Source organism: Pinus tabuliformis, chromosome 4_2 (genome assembly GCF_031772625.1).
Source record: "Pinus tabuliformis cultivar Carrire ecotype Pingquan chromosome 4_2, CPIR1, whole genome shotgun sequence".
Lineage (NCBI taxonomy): Eukaryota > Viridiplantae > Streptophyta > Pinopsida > Pinales > Pinaceae > Pinus > Pinus tabuliformis.
Genome location: NC_142304.1, coordinates 1087403411 through 1087418728, shown reverse-complemented (window position 1 = coordinate 1087418728; position 15318 = coordinate 1087403411).

Genomic DNA, 15318 nt, shown 5'->3' with positions numbered 1-15318 from the left:
ACCACTTTGATATTTATCCATAAAATTTGTGGATTGTGGATCACTAAAAATTCCAAAATGAGAATGTTTAATTGTTTTTTAATAATGAAAATAGATTCAGTATCATCAAAAAATTCAGACCAGTCAAAATTTTGAAGCTAAACAACTTTAACCCAAATTTTCAACAATTTTCACCAAATTTTACTAAAATGGTATCAGAATTTCCTGACTAAATAGAACCCAATTAGAGTAAGCTATTGGGCTCAAGAGGCTTTGATTCATTCATCCATTCGTTCCTGGTTCTCCTCCAGATGCTTTGATTCATTCATCCCTTCATTCCTTGTTCTCCTCCAGGCTTTAATTAATTAATATCTTTCATCTACCTTGCCGCCACATCTTTCTCTGTCGATGTCTCCATTTTGCAGAAAACAGGCCCACCAGTGTTGTCGTTGCTCCGAGAAAGGCCGGACTGGTTCATCTTCTTACAAAGTCGGTGTCTTAAAATGTCTCCCCACTGTCATACGTAACGCCACTGCCTCCACCTGGCCATGCGCAAGAATTCATTCGACAAATTCAAACTCTATTTTAATAATAGAACGCTTCTACTCTTCTCCACCACCGCATTTAAATGATATAACACTTCTATAATATATCCTGATGTTAATGTAATGTATTAAAGTAAACGCCTAATTGGCCCGTGATCGCAATCATCTCTCTGGGTAGAGGAACGCGTCGCATAATCTGCCCCACATCCTTACTCTTCTCATTGTTGAATTTGTAATTCCAAAGTAGCGGTAACATTGCCAGAAACCGTCCAGCAAACCCGCCGGAGAGTTCTCGGGCCACTTTCCGGCAAAGGTATCTTCCGTACACAAGGGCCCAAGAAAATCTGGAGCAGACGCGTAGTTCTCCCCTGACATCAACGAATGTAATTTCTCGGGCGATAAAGTTCGGTGACAAACGACCTTCCGATATTGTTCTCCACCGTCGGATCTACTCCCGTGTTCTCCACCGTTGATCGATTGAACCTGCATACGACCAGCATTAAATCAAAGTTGCGTGGAGTGTTTTTTTTGGTTGACCGCCGTAGGTGAAAGTGTCATGGAATTTAATGTTGCTACGTAGATTTAGGTGGCCCTTTTAATATGAGTATGGGCACGTTTTAGTATAAGTTTTTTTATATATATTTTTTACACGGCATGTATTAAAATTTAAAATCGTATGTAATAAGTTTATGTTTGAGTGTTGACTTTTATTATTATGTATGGCACACGGGAGGAAACATAGATAGGGGTTCGCAGCAGTGAGAAAAATCTGTGTGTGGATGTATGCACAGCAGTGCACACGATATACTTTGTAATGTTTTGTGAGGTATTGAAAAACAAAGGAGTAGCAAAAACCATGTGTGGTTTTGCACAGCAGTGCATAAAGAAAATGGTTGAGCGTATTTTTGTAAGGCTGTGTAAATTTTGTTTTTACAGCAGTATGTAAAAAGAAGGTTTTACACCAGTAAGTAATATGTTTTCACAGCAATGAATGTAAATGAGAGTTTTACCCAGCAGAGTAAATTCTCATGTGGAGACAGAGTGAATGTTTTTTGTTGAATGTTTTTTTTGTGGTGAATCCCTCTCAGCAAAGAGGATGAATATGTATCAGGCATATATTTTAATGAATGGAAATGTTTTTATGTTGGTGAAATACTCTGTTCCTCAGTAAAAACAATTTAAGCTTCCGTGTGCACAAAAGATCCTGGAGTGAAGGAAACAAAGCATTGCCTCTGTGTGTTTGAATTTTTGTTTTTGGGATTTTCCCATTAAAAATCCCCAACAGTGGTATCAAAGCAGGTTTAGGCTCTTTGAAGGTGACAAAGAAGCTGAAAGGAGGAGTTCTTTGTTGCAGCAGTAGATCTTCTCCAGCAAAGTAAAGTCTTAGGCAAAGGATTCAGGTATTTCAAAAGTTTTTTATGTGTCGCTGAAGAAGCAGTCAGTTGTTTTAAACATACAGTCAAGGATTTCGAGGCATAGATCAGAATGCAAGGAATAGCCAGCACAAGCACTGGTATGGGTATGTTTAACACCCAGCTCCCACAGTTTAATGGGAAGAACTATGACTACTGGTCAATAACTATGAAAGCCTTGCTTGCTTCCCAAGACTTATGGGAAATAGTTGAAGATGGTTTTGAAGAACCAGCAAATGAAACTAAGTTCAATGCATTAACTCAGGGAGAGAAGGATCTGCTGAAGAGCAATAGGAAGAAGGATTCAAAAGCCCGTATGTTGTTGTATCTAGCAGTAGACCAGAGTGTGTTTCCAAGGTTAGCAGCAGCTAAGACAACAAATGAATCATGGGAAACCCTTAAGACAGCCTATCAAGGCATGGAGAGAGTGAAGACAGCAAAACTACAATTGCTGAGAAAGGATTTTGAGAATCTGTGCATGAAGGAGTCAGATAACATTGACTCATTTTTCACTCATGTGATTGGTGTAATCACACAAATGAGAACTCATGGAGAAACCATTGAAGACAGAAGGATTGTGGAGAAAATATTGAGGGTCTTACCCTCAAGGTTTGATGCCATAGTCACCACCATTGAAGAGACAAAGGATCTCTCAAACTATTCAGTTAATGAGCTACATGCATCACTGATAACACATGAGCAGAGGTTGAGTAGGAATGAAAACTCATCTCTTGAGCAAGCCTTCAAGACCCAGATGTCCTTTGGAAGAGGAAGAGGTCAAGGAAGAGGAAACCGAAGAGGAAGAGGCAGAAGCCAGAACAGAGGTGGAAGGAACAGCCCATCAAATGCACAAGGAAGAGACAGCAATCCAAATCAGAACCAAGGTCAAGGCATCAGCCAACAAAGAGACCAGTATCAGGCTCAAGGACAAAGGTATGATAAATCTAATGTTCAATGCTATTATTGCAAAAAGTATGGACATTATGCTAGTGATTGTAGAAAGAAACAGCATGATAAGAACAGCAGACAAAATGCAAATGTTACAAGAGAAAACAGCAGTCAAGAAAATGTCCTGTTAGCTTGTAACATGGCTGAAACACATTGTGAGGACATATGGTTTTTAGACTCAGGTTGCAGCAACCATATGACCGGAAACATAGCCTTCTTTTCTGCCCTAGATAAAAATGTGAAATCAGAAGTCACACTAGGAACTGATAGTAAAGTGTCTGTTATGGGAAAAGGAGAAGTAAAAATATTTTCAAAGCAAGGAGAAAGGAAAACCATAGCAGATGTATACTATGTCCCCGGAATGAGATGTAATCTCTTGAGTATTGGATAGCTTGTCCATAAGGGGTACAATGTTTTCTTTAAAAATGATGTATGCACCATCATGGATATACCACCCAGCAAAAGATGCATTGCTGAAGTGAAGATGACAAGGAACAGGATGTTCCCTCTCTGGATCAGGGCAGACATGAAGAACAAAAGGGAAATGGCAGCAGTCACCCAAGAGGCCTTCCAAAGCGTGCCAAAGGATGAGAACTGGTTATGGCACTTGAGATTCGGGCATCTAAATTTTGGAGGTCTAAACCTATTAAGCAGAAAAGGAATGGTAAGAGGATTACCATTGATAGAGAAGCCGGACAACCTTTGTGAAGGTTGTATATTGGGCAAACAACATAGAGAGAGTTTTCCATCAGGGAAAAGCATAAGGGCAAAGACACCCTTAGAGATTATCCACTCAGATTTGTGTGGACCAATGCAAGTTCCATCATTAGCTGGCAGCCTATATTTCTTGACATTCATTGATGATTTTACAAGAAAGACTTGGATATATTTCCTCAAGAACAAAAGTGAAGTCTTTGAGAAATTCCAAAATTTCAAAGCACTTGTGGAGAACCAAAGCGGGCTGCACATAAAAGTATTAAGAACTGATAGAGGAGGTGAGTATATCTCAAATGAATTCCTAAAGTTTTGTAGAGAAAATGGAATACATAAACAGTTCACAACTCGGTACACTCCGCAGCAAAATGGAGTTTCTGAAAGGAAAAACAGAACCATCATGGAGATGGCGAGGAGCATGTTGAAGGCAAAGCATTTGCCAAATGAGTATTGCGCTGAAGATGTACATTGTGCAGTTTATATATTGAACAGGTGTCCTACAAAAGCAGTCTTGAACAAAGTGCCAGAAGAGGCATGGAGTGGGAGAAAGCAAGGTGTCACCCACTTGAGAATTTTCGGGTGTGTGGCCTATGCACACATACCAGATCAGCTAAGGAGGAAGTTCGACAGCAAAGGGGAGAAATGCATCTTCATTGGATACAGTGATGAATCCAAAGCCTATAGGCTATACATCCCATCTACCAAGAAGTTCTTTGTAAGCAGGGATGTTCAATTCATTGAGGAAGAAGCTTGGGATGGAAGCATAGAGAAAACAGTGAACATTAAAAGCTGTTTGCCTCATGATGAAAATGAAGAGGAAGTGGCTGAAATGAATCCCCAAACAGCAGCACCAACACAAGGACAGCAAGGAACACCATTGAGGATAAATGAGAGTGCTTCTCCAAGCACACCACAAGGAGGAAATTCAAGTGCATCTTCAAGCACTTGTACACCAAGTGAAAGAGGTAAGAAATTTAGAAATCTAAGTGACATTTATGATGAAGGAATGAATTCTTTGTTTGCCTTGTATTGTCATGTTGATGATCCTATTCATTTCGAAGATGCAATTAAAGATAGGAAATGGATAGAAGCTATGGATGAGGAGATGAATGCCATAGAGAGAAACAAAACATGGGATTTGGTTGAGTTACCAAAAGGCAAAGAAGTCATTGGTGTGAAATGGGTCTATAAGACCAAGAGCAATGCTGAAGGCAAGATAGAAAGACACAAGGCAAGGCTGGTTGTCAAAGGGTACAAGCAGCAGTATGGGAGAGATTATGAGGAGACTTTCGCACCGGTTGCAAGAATGGAAACAGTGAGAGCAGTGCTGTCTATAGCAACACAAAACAAATGGAAAGTCTATCAAATGGATGTGAAATCAGCATTCCTAAATGGAGTGTTAATGGAAGAGGTCTATGTGGAACAGCCTCTCGGATATGAGAAGAAAGGTGAAGAGCACAAAGTGTGCAAATTGAAGAAAGCTCTTTATGGGCTGAAGCAAGCGCCAAGAGCATGGTACAGTAGGATAGATTCATATCTATTAGATAATGAATTTGACAAATGTGAAGGAGAACCCACAGTCTACATCAAGGAAAAGGATGGTAAAATTTTAATTGTTGTCTTGTATGTAGATGATGTTATTTTCACTGGAAATGATATTTATCTTATTGAGAATTTTAAATCAGTCATGAAGGATGAATTTGAAATGACTGACATGGGTTTGTTGAGATACTTCTTAGGCATAGAAGTATATCAAAATGAAAAAGGAATTTTTATATCTCAAGCAAGATATGTAAATCAAGTTTTGGGCAGATTTAAGATGGAAGAATGCAAGGCAGCAATCACTCCTACAGTGATGGGATTAAAACTCAGCAGAGAGGACAGCAGCAAGGATTTTGATCCTAGCCTGTACAAAAGCATTGTGGGCAGCCTTATGTATTTAACAGCAACTAGGCCTGATTTAATGTATGATGTTAGTTTAATTTCCAGATTCATGGAGAGGCCAAAGGAAGCACATTGGCAGGTAGCAAAAAGAATCTTGAGGTATGTGAAAGGTACCAAAATGTTTGGAATTTTATATAATGTCTCAGAACATTCAGATTTGGTTGGATACACTGATAGTGATTGGGCTGGAAGTGTAGATGATCGGAAAAGCACTTCCGGTTATGTTTTTCATATGGGTTCAGGAGCCATTTCATGGGCTTCTAAGAAGCAGTCCATTGTAGCATTGTCTACAGCAGAGGCTGAATATGTGGCAGCTACAGCAGCAGCATGTCAAGCAGTGTGGATGAGAAGAATGTTGAGAAGCTTAGGCCAAGAGCAGGCAAAAGCGACAGTGATTTTTTGTGACAATAGCTCAGCTATTGCATTGTCAAAGAATTCAGTGTTTCATAAGAGAATGAAACACATTGATACAAGGTTTCACTACATCAGAGAATTGGTGAACAATGGAGAAATTGTCTTAGAACATTGCAGGACTCAAGAACAGGTAGCAGACATCTTGACAAAGCCACTGGATCAGAAGAGATTTGAATTTTTGAGAAAGTGTCTGGGTATGACCGAATGCCCAGCAGTTGAAATTAAAGGGGAGTGTTGAATTTGTAATTTCAACGCAGTGGTAACATTGCCAGAAACCGTCCAGCAAACCCGCCGGAGAGTTCTTGGGCCACTTTCCGGCAAAGGTATCTTCCGTACACAAGGGCCCGAGAAAATATGGAGCAGACGCGTGGCTCTCCCCTGACATCAGCCAACGTAATTTCTCGGGCGATAAAGTTCGGTGACAAACGACCTTCTGATATTGTTCTCCACCGTCGGATCTACTCCCGTGTTCTCCGCCGTTGATCGATTGAACCTGCATACGACCAGCATTAAATCAAAGTTGCGTGGAGTGTTTTTTTTGGTTGACCGCCGTGGAAGAAAAGTCATGGAATTTAATGTTGCTACGTAGATTTAGGTGGCCCTTTTAATATGAGTATGGGCACGTTTTAATAGATGTTTATGTTTTTTTTACGGCATGTATTAAAATACAAAATCGTATGTAATAAGTTTATGTTTGAGTGTTGACTTTTTTTATTATGTATGGCACACGGGAGGAAACATAGATAGGGGTTCGCAGCAGCGAGAAAAATCTGTGTGTGGATGTATGCACAGCAGTGCACACGATATACTTTGTAATGTTTTGTGAGGCATTGTAAAACAGAGGAGTAGCAAAAACCATGTGTGGTTTTGCACAGCAGTGCATAAAGAAAATGGTTGAGCGCATTTTTGTAAGCCTGTGTAAATTTTGTTTTTACAGCAGTATGTAAAAAGAAGGTTTTACACCAGTAAGTAATATGTTTTCACAGCAGTGAATGTAAATGAGAGTTTTACCCAACAGAGTAAATTCTCATGTGGAGACAGAGTGAATGTTTTTTGTTGAATGTTTTTTTTGTGGTGAATCCCTCTCAGCAAAGAGGATGAATATGTATCAGGCATATATTTTAATGAATGGAAATGTTTTTATGTTGGTGAAATACTCTGTTCCTTAGTAAAAAAATTTTAAGCTTCCGTGTGCACAAAAGATCCTGGAGTGAAGGAAACAGAGCATTGCCTCTGTGTGTTTGAATTTTTGTTTTTGGGATTTTCCCATTAAAAATCCCCAACACTCATTATATCCTACAAAACTAGATTTCTCATTGCTCATTCTTCCTTCAAATGAGCATGACCATCTCAAACGTTAGACAATATATCGCTTCTCCTCTCTGTCAGCAGATATCACATAACGCTGCTTCTCATTACTAATTTATTCGACAAATTCGAACTCTGCAAGTTGATATAATTGCACATGACTGAGTCATCAACATGGAAATGTTCCTCTCCTCACCACCACCACGACCTATAAGTAGAAGACAACATTATATCTAAATTCACAACCTCAAACCTCGAATCGATTTAGGGTTGGCGTTAGAGGACGCCTATCATGGCGTTGTTATTCGCTTTGCTTTGCCTGATGGCTTCGTCGACTGCAGTTTTGGCTGACTACTATTCTCCTCCCACTCCCTACTCTTACAATTCCCCTCCAACGCCTTACTACTACTACAACAAATCCCCGCCAATGCCTTACTACTATTACAATTCACCTCCACCACCTCCCTACTACTATAAATCCCCACCACTGCCTCCCTCTCCTTACTCCTATAAATCCCCTCCGCCGCCACCTCCCTACTATTATAAATCCTCACCACCGCCTCCCTACTATTACAATTCACCGCCTCCGCCCCCCTACTACTATAAATCCCCAACTCCACCTCCCTACTATTACAATTACTACTACAAATCTCCACCGCCACCGCCTCCAACTCCCTACTACTATAAATTCCCACCTCCACCTCCCTACTACTACAAATCTCAGCCGCCACCGTCTCCACCGCCACCCCCTCCCTACTATTACCAGTCGCCGCCACCGCCGCCTCCTCCATCTCCGCCGCCACCTCCTCCTTACTACTACAATTCACCTCCGCCGCCACCTCCATCTCCTCCACCACCACCTCTCTACTATTACAATTCACCCCCGCCGCCTCCTCCATCTCCTCCACCACCACCTCCCTACTATTACAATTCGCGCCGCCACCGCCTCCATCTCCGCCACCACCACCTCCTCCCTACTATTTATACAGTTCGCCGCCGCCCTCTCCCAACTACTACAAATCCCCGCCACGGCCTCCACCTCCATACTACTATAATTCGCCGTCACCCCCTCCCTACTACTACAAGCTTGATCCCTATTACTATACTTCCCCGTCGCCCCCTCCCTACTACTACAAGCCTGATCCCTATTACTATACTTCGCTGCCGCCGCCACCTCCCTATTACTATACATCGCAGTCGCCCCCTCCCTACTACTACAAATCTCCACCATACTAGATCCCCCACCACCTCCTCCATGATCCGCTTAGAAAAAGGTAAGCTTACTGCTCGCTGCATCGTGTTTATTGAATGTTGGCAATTATTTAACTCTCCACCTTTTCTATTCTTGTTGCTCTGCTCTGCCCTGCTCTAGTGTTTCTGTTTCTTATCAAGTAGAGATTCATATTCTGTGTAGAGATAACCACTATTAATGTGGGTTGGAATGTTGAAGCTTTATATGCAGAAATTCAGTCTCATCGTTGTTCCTGCATCAGAAGACCGCTCTCCGTGCGTGAAATTGTAGTGTACATCGGATGTAGTATTGCTTCGGTATTGATCGCCCTACGATCACCATCACTGTTCTGGATATTGTAATGTTCATGCTCTGGTATATATTGGGTATTGATTGCCTGCCATCACTATTCTGAAAACTGTAATGTTTCTGCGCCGCAATAAACCGAATCAAATGAAAAATCTACCGTGTAATACATAAGATTAATACATCCACGTGGTCTATTTAGCAAAGGTTGTTTGATTTATGAAGGTTATTGATAAAATTTTTATTAAAAAAATCATTTGTTACATATTTTATTAAAAATTATATGAGAAAAAGTATAAATATGAATATTTGATTTATGTAAGGAATAGAATGTGAAAAGCTTATCAGGCTTTGGATGGATAGTGTGTGGACAATGTGGAAATTGTTTTTAACAAATTTTTTGATGTTGACTTGTCTATCAAATTTTTGTTGCAAAAACAAACAAACTGAACACACAGAGGCAATGTTCTGTTTCCTTCTCTCCACAGGATCTTTTGCACAGGGAAGCTTTAGAAAAATGACTGAGAACATAGTATTACATACCCAGAAAATGATTTCTATTCATTAAAATATAATGCCTGATACATATTCATCCTCTTTTACTGAGAGGGATTCACCAAAAATACATTCAGCCAACAAAAATAAAACTCTGTCTCCTCCTGAGAATTTACATTGCTGGGTAAAATTCTCTTTTTCTTTTACTCCTGTAAAACCCCTTTATATTTACTAGTGTAATAAAAATTTTACATGTACTGCTGTAAAAAAAAATTTACATATGCTTCCTCAAAAATATTATGTGCTCCACTTCGTTTGGACTATAAAAAAAACTTACATTTCAACCTGGTTATTTTTATGTTGCACTGCTGTGCATTCACAAAACTAAACTCCCATGCATCTTCTCTTATGCACTGCTGTGCAATATCTTCCCTGCTTCACGCTGGTTAAAAAAAATTCACACACACATATGCGCTCCCCTATTTTTCTTTATGAATACAGAGTTTTTCGCTGCTCCTCCGCTTTTTTACAATGGTCAACGCGACAAAAAAACAATAACACGTTTTTATGTATGTTAATATATGCCGCATGTAAAAACTTAAATACATTACCTACACCTATGACAATGCATTAAAAAAACTGCGGTCAACCAAACTTAATTTTTCACTCCACGCAATGTAATTAATGTATGCTCGTATGCAGGTATGCAGGTTTCACTGATGGACGGCGGAGATCGATGAAGGCAATCGGACGGCTGGAATGAATATCGGGAGGCTCCTTTGTGCTGAACGTTAGCGTCTGATAAACCAGTACGGAAGCAAAAATGGCTGAGGACGCGTGTCAAGATTTGATTGTATCGGAGTCAATTATACGGAAATTGCTTTCACCGCAAAAGTGGTCCGAAATGCGTTAGGGTGGTTTTTGGTTTCGCTGTGGTGTTGGGCCCAGTACATACGTGGTTTCGTGCGCAGTTGGAATTACGACTTCAACACTCCCCTTTAATTTCAACTGCTGGGCATTCGGTCATACCCAGACACTTCCTCAAAAATTCAAATCTTTTCTGATCCAATGGCTTTGTCAAAATGCCTGCTACTTGTTCTTGAGTCCTGCAATGTTCTAAGACAATTTCTCCGTTGTTCACCAATTCTCTGATGTAGTGAAACCTTGTATCAATGTGTTTCGTTCTCTTATGAAACACTGAATTCTTTGACAATGCAATAGCTGAGCTATTGTCACAAAAAATCATTGTTGCTTTTGCCTGCTCTTGGCCTAAGATCCTCAACATTCTTCTCATCCAAACTGCTTGACATGCTACTGCTGTAGCTGCCACATATTCAGCCTCTGCTGTAGACAATGCTACAATGGACTGCTTCTTAGAAGCCCATGAAATGGCTCCTGAACCCATGTGAAAAACATAACCGGAAGTACTTTTTCGATCATCTACACTTCCATCCCAATCGCTATCAGTGTATCCAATTAAATCTGAATATTCTGAGACAGTATATAAAATTCCAAACCTTTTGGTACCTTTGACATACCTTAAAATTCTTTTTGCTACCTGCCAATGTGCCTCCTTTGGCCTCTCCATGAATCTGGAAATTAAACTAACAGCAAACATTATATCAGGCCTAGTTGTTGTTAAATACATAAGGCTGCCAACTATGCTCTTATACAAACTAGGATCAAAATCCTTGCTTCTGTCCTTTTTGTTGAGTTTTAATCCCATCACTATGGGAGTGATTGCTGCTTTGCATTCTTGCATGTTAAATCTGCCCAACACCTGATTATATCTAGCTTGTGAGCTAAAAATTCCTTTTTCATTTTGATCTACTTCTATTCCTAAGAAGTATCTCAGCAAACCCATGTCAGTCATTTCAAATTCCTCTTTCATGACTGATTTAAAATTCTCAATGAGCTGATCATCATTACATGTGAAAATAACATCATCAACATATAAGACAACAATTAAAATTTTACCATCTTTTTCTTTGATGTAGACAGTGGGTTCTCCTTCACACTTGTCAAATTCATTATCCAATAGATAGGAATCTATCCTGCTATACCATGCTCTTGGCGCTTGCTTCAGCCCATAAAGAGCTTTCTTCAATTTGCACACTTTGTGCTCTTCACCTTTCTTCTCATAGCCTAGAGGTTGTTCAATGAAACCTCTTCCATTAACACTCCATTTAGAAATGCTGACTTCACGTCCATTTGGTCGACTTTCCATTTGTTTTGTGCTGCTATGCACAGCACTGCTCTCACGGTTTCCATTCTTGCAACCGGTGCGAAAGTCTCCTCATAATCTCTCCCATATTGCTGCTTGTACCCTTTGACAACCAGCCTTGCCTTGTGTCTTTTTATTTTACCTTCAGCATTGCTCTTGGTCTTGTAAACCCATTTCACTCCAATGACTTCTTTTCCTTTTGGTAGCTCAACCAAATCCCATGTTTTGTTTCTCTCTATGGCATTCATCTCCTAATCCATAGCTTCTATCCATTTCTTATCTTTAATTGTATCTTCGAAATGAATAGGATCATCAACATGACAATACAAGGCAAATAAGGAATTCATTCCTTCATCATAAATGTCACTTAAATTTCTGAACTTCTTACCTCTTTCATTTGGTGTGCAAGTGCTTGAAGATGCACTTGAATTTCCTCCTTGTGGTGTGCTTGAAGAAGCACTTTCATTTATCCTTAATGGTGTCCCTTGCTGTCCTTGTGTTGGCACTGCTATTTGGGGATGTATTTCAGCCATCTCCTCATCATCTTCATCATGAGACAAACAGTTTTTAACATTCACTGTTTTCTCTATGCTTCCATCCCAAGCTTCCTCCTCAATGAATTGAACATCTCTACTGACAAAAAACTTCTTGGTAGATGGGATATACAACCTGTAAGCTTTGGATTCCTCACTGTATCCAATGAAGATACATTTCTCCCCTTTGCTGTCCAACTTCCTCCTTAGCTGATCTGGTATGTGTGCATAGGCCACACATCCAAAAACTTTCAAGTGGGTGACACCTTGCTTTCTCCCACTCCATGCTTCTTCCGGCACTTTGTTCATCACTGCTTTTGTAGGACACCTATTCAAAATGTACACTGCACAATTTACAGCTTCAGCCCAATAATCATTTGGCAAATGCTTTTCCTTCAGCATGCTCCTTGCCATATCCATGATGATCCTGTTCTTCCTTTCAGCAACTCCATTTTGCTGCGGAGTGTACCTAGCTGTAAACTGCTTATGAATTCCATTTTCTCTACAGAATTGTAGGAATTCCTTGGAGATATACTCACCTCCTCTATTAGTTCTCAAAACTTTTATATGCAGCCCGCTTTGGTTTTCCACACGTGCCTTGAAATTTCTAAATTTTTCAAACACTTCACTTTTGTTTTTAAGGAAATAAGCCCAAGTCTTTCTTGTAAAGTCATCAATAAATGTTAGGAAATATTGGTTGCCTGCTAATAATGGAGCTTGCATCGGTCCACATAAATCTGAGTGGATGATCTCTAAGGGTGCCTTTGCCCTTATGCTTTTACCTGATGGAAAACTTTCTCTATGTTGTTTCCCCAAAATGCAACCTTCACAAAGGCTGTCCGGTTTCTCTATCAATGGTAATCCTCTTACCATTCCTTTTCTGCTTAACAAGTTTAGACCTCCAAAATTGAGATGTCCAAATCTCAAGTGCCACAACCAATTTTCATCCTTTGGCACGCTTTGGAAAGCCTCTTGGGTGACTACTGCAATTTCTCCTTTGTTTTTCAAATCTGCCCTTATTCTAAGAGGGAACATCTTGTTCCTTGTCATCTTCACTTCAGCAATGCATCGTTTGTTGGGTGCTATATCCATGATGGTGCATACATCATTTTCAAAGAAAACATTGTAACCCTTTTGAACAAGCTGTCCAATACTCAAGAGGTTACATCTCATTCTGGGGACATAGTAGACATCTGCTATGGTTTTCCTTTCTCCTTGCTTTGTAAATATTTTTACCTCTCCTTTTCCCATAACATAAATTTTGCTATCAGTTCCTAGTGTGACTTCTGATTTCACATTTTTATCTAGGGCAGAAAAGAGGGCTATGTTTCCTATCATATGGTTGCTGCAACCTGACTCTAAAAACCATATGTCCTCACTGTTTGTTTCAGCCATGTTACAAGCTAACAACACATTATCTTGGCTGATGTTTTCTCTAGTGACATTTGCATTTGGTCTATTACTTATATCATGCTGCTTCTTCCTACATTCACTGGCATAATGCCCATATTTTTTACAATAATAGCATTGGACATTGGATTTTTCATACCTTTGTCCTTGAGCATGATGTTGTCCTCTTTGTTGGCTGTTGCCTTGGCCTTGGTTCTGATTTGGATTGCTGCCTCTTCCTTGAGCATTTGCTGGACTGTTCCTTCCACCTCTGTTCTGGCTTCTACCTCTTCCTCTCTTGTTTCCTTTGCCTTGACCTCTTCCTCTTCCAAAAGACATCTGGGTCTTAAAGGCTTGCTCTAGAGATGAGTTTTCATTTCTACTCAACCTCTGCTCATGTGTTATCAGTGATGCATGAAGCTCATCAACTGAAAAGTTTGAGAGATCCTTTGTCTCTTCTATGGTGGTGACAATCACATCAAACTTTGAGGGTAGGACCCTCAACAGTTTCTCCACAATCCTCCTTTCTTCAAGGGTTTCTCCATGAGTCCTCATCTGTGTGACCAGACCAATCACATGTGTGAAGAATGAGTCAATATTGTCTGACTCCTTCATGCACAGGTTCTCAAAATCTCTCCTCAACAATTGTAGTTTTGTTGTCTTCACTTTCTCCATGCCTTGATAGGCTGTTTTGAGGGTTTGCCATGCTTCATTGGATGTCTTAGCTGCTGCTATCCTTGGAAACACACTCTGGTCCACTGCTTGATACAACAATACAATGGCTTTTGCATCCTTCTTCCTATTGCTCTTCAGCAGATCTCTCTCTGCCTGTGTCAAACTGTTAAACTCTTCTTCATCTGCTGGTTCTTCAAACCCATATTCAACAAGTTCCCATAGATCTTGTGAGACAAACAGGGCTCTCATGGTTATGGCCCAGTAGTCATAGTTTTTCCCATTAAACTGTGGGAACTGGGTGTTAAACATACCCATGCTAGTGCTGGTGCTAGCCATTCCTTGCATCCTCAACTATGCTTCAATTTCTTGACTGTGTATTTTAAAACACTGACTGTTTCAGCAGTAACAAAAAGAAAACTTTGAGGAATACCTAAGTCTTTTTCCTGAGACTTCACTTTGTTGGAGAAGATTTACTGCTGCAACAAAAGACTCCTCCCTTCTTCAGCTTCTTGAACACCTTCAAAGAGCCTAAACCAGCTCTGATACCACTGTTGGGGATTTTTCTGGTAAAATCCCAAAAACAAACAAACTGAACACACAGAGGCAATGCTCTGTTTCCTTCTCTCCACAAGATCTTTTGCACAGGGAAGCTTTAAAAAAATGACTGAGAACAGAGTATTACATACCCAGAAAATGATTTCTATTCATTAAAATATAATGCCTGATACATATTCATCCTCTTTTACTGAGAGGGATTCACCAAAAATACATTCAGCCAACAAAAATAAAACTCTGTCTCCTCCTGAGAATTTACATTGCTGGGTAAAATTCTCTTTTTCTTTTACTGCTGTAAAACCCCTTTACATTTACTGGTGTAATAAAAATTTTACATGTACTGCTGTAAAAAAAAATTTACATATGCTTCCTCAAAAATATTATGTGCTCCACTTCGTTTGGACCATAAAAAAAACTTACATTTCAACCTGGTTATTTTTACGTTGCACTGTTGTGCATTCACAAAACTAAACTCCCATGCATCTTCTCTTATGCACTGCTGTGCAATATCTTCCCTGCTTCACGCTGGTAAAAAAAATTCACACACACATATGCGCTCCCCTGTTTTTCTTTATGCACTGCTGTGCAAAATAATACATAGTTTTTCGCTGCTCCTCCGTTTTTTTTACAATGGTCAACGCGACAA